Genomic DNA, 6,000 nt, shown 5'->3' with positions numbered 1-6,000 from the left:
CTGTAAAATGGGGATAATAACAGGGCTTCACGGGACTATGGAGAAGGTTAAACGAGGTGACATATACAACCCCCCCCAAGCAGGAGTGATTAGCACTATTCTTCACCCTTCTGATGCTCAGTGCAAGGGGCAGGGCCAAGCCCAGGGCCCAGTGACATCAGCGGGGACACCCAACTCGCTCTGCTCAGCTGGCTGCACATCAGAATCACCTGGGAGACTTCCCCACCTCTGCCCACCCCGGGGGCTGCATTATTGATTCAGTGGGGTCTGTGCTGCTCTATTTTTATAAAGCTCCTCAGCCAATCTGAAAGTGCAGCTAAGGTTTAGAGGGCTTATCCCACCGGATAGGAAATTCTGGGCCTTGTCTGTGGGAGGAAGGAGTCTGGGGTTCACAGTCTCCCTCCTTCCCGGGGTGGGAGGATGGGGCTGGGGCTGCCTAGAGGCCAGAGCCTGGGCCAGCGGGGACGTGCAGCCCTGCCGAGCTGTGGGGCTGCCTGGCACCCTGACCCCGTCCATGGGTGCTCCTGCAGGCAAGCTCACTGAGCGCCCACTCATCTTTGCTTGCTCTATCTCCATCACTTGGGACAGATGGCAGGAAGTGGCAGTGGGCGTTGTGTCGTGCGGGCCCCGAGGATTTGGGATAGGGAGGCTTTGGGGAGCCTCGATTCTCCTCCCACCCCTGAGCACCAACAGATACGGGCCAGGTGGCCTGCCTCCTGAGAGGGGAGCTGAGATTGTCATGAGTCCCTGCAGAACACAGGCACGCACACACACACACACCCACACACACACGCCTGGGTGCCGCCCCTCCCAGAGCACTGGAGCAGGGGAGGGGAGGACTGGGTCGGTCCTGCCCTGCCTCTGATGCTGCCACCTCGGCCAGGACACTAGCTCTTCACCTGTCTCTTGCTGCCCAGGCAACGAGGGCTTCTCATCAACCCAGCGGTGGACTCAGAGCTACCCACTGACAACACTTTCCCGCTGGGGAGCCCTTCCCAAGCTCTACTCAGTAATCCAAAACTGATAACACTGACACTCCCACCATCTACGGAGCTCTCGCAACGCGCCAGGGGCTGTGCTAAGCGGGTTGGTGTAGGATCTTATTTATCTAGGAGATCGATGATATCTCCTCCAGGAAAACGAGGAGACCATGGAACAGAGGAGCTAAATAACTTGTCTGAGGACACACAGCTTGGGCATGAGGGGGCTGGGACTGAGCCCAGATCTGCTGATGCAGAGCTGGGCTAACAGCTGGCGAGGTGCAGCTGTGTTATCTCCGCAGCCACCTTCGCTCCTGGCCGGGCTCGTCAATTACAAATAGCGGGGGTGGGCCTTGTGACAGGCCAGGAGGCATATGTGTGGGGCGGGGCGATCTGCATCACAGCATCTTGGAGCTTTTGGTGGTGGCCCCCCTCACCTCTACACCCAGCCGCCACTGCTCAGCACAGGGCCCGACCTCAAGTGGGGGCCTGGCAGAGGCTATGAGCGCATCTGAGGCTCAGATGGGGAGACTGAGGCCCAGGGAGGGGATGGACCCCACCCGAGCTCACAGAGTCACTTGGGCAGAGTTGGGGCTAGAATTTGGCTCTCTGGGCTCACTGCCCAGAGTGCCCATCTTGACAGAGGATTTCTTTTTGGCCTCACCCCACAGCATGCGGGCTCTTAGTTCCCCAGCCAGGGATTGAACCCATGCCCCCTGCAATGGAAGCGTGGAGTCTTAACCACTGGACCACCAGGGAAGTCCCAAGAGAGGATCTTAAAACAGGGCCAGGCATAGCACCAGCAGCGGGGACTCGGATTTATCCCTTGCCTGCCCCAGAGGCATGTGCTGGAAGCAGGGGAGGACGGGGGCGGCCGCAGAGCTGGAGATGAGGCCGGCAAAGGCCAGCAGCTGCTCTGCCTAGCTGAGCACGGCACAGGCGCGGGCCAGCCTGATGGAGGGGAGGGCTGGGCAGAGACTTCAGGCAACAGATCAGAGCGGGGAGGTTGGGCCAACCGGGAGACGGGACAGGCCCCTCTCAGCTGTCCTGCTCAGCTCAGCTCTGCAACCCCCCTCCAACTCTGGTGCCAGCAGGTCCCCTTGGTTCTCTCCCTGTCACATGGCCGCTCTGTGGCGCTCTAGGATGTGGGCTGATCACAGCTGACAGATGCACCTGTTCCAGGGAAACATCAGTCAGCTGGGGATGGGGAGATGGGGAGGGCAACACAGTGACTCACTCCACACTGCGCCCTCCTTTCTGCTCTGTCTCCTTCCGGCCCGGGGCTGGAGGACCAGCAAAGGAAGACTTGCCAAGTTCTTTCCCTTCTCCTTTCTTTGCCTTGGAAACCAAGGCTGCCCCTCTTCCTCACAGAGGCCACATTCAGGGCTCTGCAGCTGCTCGTGGGCATCACCAGAGATGCCTTGGGGTGGGGCGGGAGAGTAGATGGGCCCCAAGCCAGCCCGAGGTGGCAAAGCAGCTCCCTCTCTTGCAGAAGATTTTGATGAGAAAAGGGCTCCTGATTTCAAAACACTGGGGTCCTTTCCTTTGCAGCTCTGGATCTGCAGCCCAGACAAGGGGCTGTGGCTGGCTCAAGGTCACATGGCTAACCAGGAGACGTGGCCAGGGGCGGGATCTGACTTATGTGCACTCTCTAAAGGATTCGGAGGGTGCAACAGGCCACAACTCCATGGAGCCAGCCCCTCACTGGGATGGGGCACCTCCTCAGCTGCCTGGTCACAGGCACGCCCCTCTCTCCCTGTAGCCTTCTCCCATGACCTCCCCATCCATCCCCCCAAGCCGTAGGCAACTGAGCTTTAGAGCAAGACAGAGCAGGGTTCAAATCCCAGCTGTAACACTTTATAGCTTGCAATCATGGGTGGGCCTCAGTTTCCTCATCTGTAAAGGGAGTGCAATACCAAGAGCGACCTCGGGGCTGCCTGGGGGTCCAGGGAAATAATGCAGGTGCAGAGCCTGCTGGAAAGACCATGGAGGGAGGAGTGGCCACCTCAGGGCTCCTGCCCTTCAGCCTTGACCTTGTCCCAGGCTCCACCTAGAGAACAGTCAGAACCACCTCACTCCCCATTACACTTCAGGGCTTTGATTACTTTGGAAATAGGGGAAAAGATTAGGGCCCACCTCCCACAAATGCCCTGCAAGAAGGCAGGAACCTGGGCAGGTAGCGGGTCCCGATGGACATGCCAGGTCATGAAGACATCACTCCCTGAAGACCCAGGAGCAGAGCCTGCAGTTCTCTTTGCTCCTTTCTCCTAAGAGTTCACGGAGCTCAAGTCCTGGTGCTGGGCTGGATGAGCCCCGCCCCCCCGTCCCCACCGCACTGGAGCCTCATGTCTGTGAAAGGGGAAGTGGCAGTGCCTGCTCTCCCAGGACACTGTGAGGATCCACAAATGACAGTGACAGGCACTGAGGGTGGATGAGTCAGGCAACTCCCAGCCTGTGCTCTGAACCGTAGTCCCTGTTGCCACTAGAGGGGAAGGTGATTTTCACAATCCTCCTGCTGACCTTGGTGAGGGACCCAATGGTGGCTTCCCTCAGACCACTGTCCCTGCCTGGCCCAGCACCAGAAGGTGTGGGACCCACTCCAGCCTCTGGCCAGCCCAGCTGCAGGAGGGCCCCCAGCAGGCACCGCGAGATCCGCTGGGGCCCGGCTGTGAGGGAAGGTGGAGGCCAGTGTGGGGTCACAATGGCCAAGGGAAGGGGCAGATGCACCTGCGGGACTTGAGCCACTCACTCCACCCATCCGGCAGGGACAGGGAGTGGCCTCCTGGCAGGTAGGGCCAGCAGAGGAAAGGCAAGAGAAGGAGGACTGTCCCATGCCTGGTGGGCAGAGTGGGCTGCGTGCACACCTGCGTGCAGCCTGACTCTGTAGAAACCCCCACCTCTGTGTGCACGCAGGTTGTGCAGCACAGGCAGCTGTGGGCACAGTCGCAGGGCATGGCTGTGCATTGCATGTTCATACTGACGACCCTGGATGCATGTGACCTGTGCCAGCTATGGCACGTGTGTGCAGTGAGTATGGCATGTGAGCGTGCATGCAACAAGGCGCTAAGTTTCTCTACTTCTGCCCTGTCTGCCTGAAGGTTGTAGGAGAGACTTAAGGTGCCTGGAGAGAAAATACCTTTTCAACATGCCCTGTCGCCAGCCTCGAAGGGTTTCCTGTCAGCACTTCTGTCAATCCTCCTGGCACCCCTGAGCAATGGAGCAGACAGAGCAGGGGTGGCCTGGGGCTCTGGGGTAGTGTGGCCTGGAATCAGCAGCCACAAGCCCACTCTGGGCTGCTTGTCCTCATGGGTGACAGAGAGGCAGGAATCCATCTCTGGGGGGGGGGTGGAGTTGGGGGAGACTGCCAGATGCCAGCCCAGTATCCATTCTTCCTTACCCACAAAACCCTGATTTTAGTTGAGATTTATTTTTGCCCTTCTTTCTACTTCCTGCTGCTTGTATGTGCTGGCTGGAGCTCCAGCAGCCATTTTGGACCTTAAGGTAACCTCAAGAATGGAAGCCAGTGAGACAGATGGAGCCTAGTCCCTGCTGACCGTAGGGCTTCCGTGCCAGCCTTCTATTGCCTCCCTCCGGACTTCTGCATGAGAGAGAAATGCAAGCAACCTTGCTCAAACCACTGTTATTTGGGCTGTTCTGTTACGAGCAGCCAGATCTAATCCTGGTGTTTCTTCTTCCCTCCAAAGCAAGACTGTCCCAAACACGTGGGGAGCTGGCAAGGCATCAGGACAGATTTTCTGAGTGTTAACTATTCTGAGGGTTAGCTTATTTTCCTTTCCCTCTTTATTCTTCATTTAATTATCCTTCATCCTTCCCAACACCTCGCTACCATCTCTTGAACTTTGTTCCAGGCATTTTCCTTGCACTCTCTGTCTCCAACCTCCCAAGAGCCCCACAGAGTAGGAACTAATCACATTCGTCCTTGTCAGGGGTCTCCTAGCCCTTTAGGAAGTGGATATTCATTAATTACTTGGATAATTAAACGATGCACTCACTGACCAGCCTTCAAGCGTAAGACACCCCCTCCCAGCACTCAGCCTTCCCCCAACGCAAAAGGCCATGGGCCCAGGCTCAGGGTCAGCACTCTGGCACCTGTCCCAGGGACTTAACTGAACCGGGTGGTTGACCCCAAGCTCCTCCTCCGTCCAGCTTCTGCTCCACAAATACCTAAAGCCCCTGCCGTCCAAAGGGGGCCCCAGGAGCCTAGCCTTCCAGCCAGGACACCCCAACACTTACTTTCCCAAAAGCGACCCTACAGGAGACAGCGGGGGCTGGGGTCAAAGGAGGAGGTACAGCAAGGCTCCCGGGTCCAGGGCAACCCCCAGAAGCTCCCGCTCCCCACCCGCGCCGGCGCCTACCTTGGCCCGCTGCATCCTGGGCACCGGAGGAAACTGTTGCCGGCTTCCCCACTGCGCAGCCGAGGAGAACAGGACTGCCGGGCCGGGCTGGCAGCTGCCTCATGTTTGCTGGGACCCAGACGTAATTGTTACCGGCGGCTCCGCGCCCGCCCCCTATCCACCCGCCCTCCGGGCGCGCTTCTACCCTAAGCTCCGCCCCTTCTGCTCTGTCTCCTCCCCCGCTCAACATCCCCGCGTGTGTGTCTCTCCCTCTCCCTCTCTCATCTTTTCCGTCTCTCTCCCAGGCTCTCCGTCCCACACTCTGGGTATAAACCACTCCTAACCCTGCCCTCTCAGCCTGTCGCCAGGGGTCTCTCTCCGTGTGTCCCCCTCCTCCGCCCCGTCTGTCTCTAGCACACACTCTGCTCCCCAACCTTGGAGCGGGGAGGGGTGGGGGCTTGCCGAGAGCCCGGGCTGGGGGCAGGGAGCTCCGGCACAAGTTCTCGTCCCAGCACGGGGAGGCGCGGCAGTGGAGCGCGCAGAGGCCAGCCCTCCCCTCCTTGCTGCCCCCTCTCTCATCCTACTGGTTCCTATGGACACCAGGTGGAGTGACCCCCCCATGACCTCGGGCCATTGCAGTCAGGTGGGCTGTGGAGGGGGGTCTC

This window comes from Eschrichtius robustus, chromosome 15 (genome assembly GCF_028021215.1).
Source record: "Eschrichtius robustus isolate mEscRob2 chromosome 15, mEscRob2.pri, whole genome shotgun sequence".
NCBI lineage: Eukaryota > Metazoa > Chordata > Mammalia > Artiodactyla > Eschrichtiidae > Eschrichtius > Eschrichtius robustus.
Note: the sequence above shows the minus strand (reverse complement) of the source record.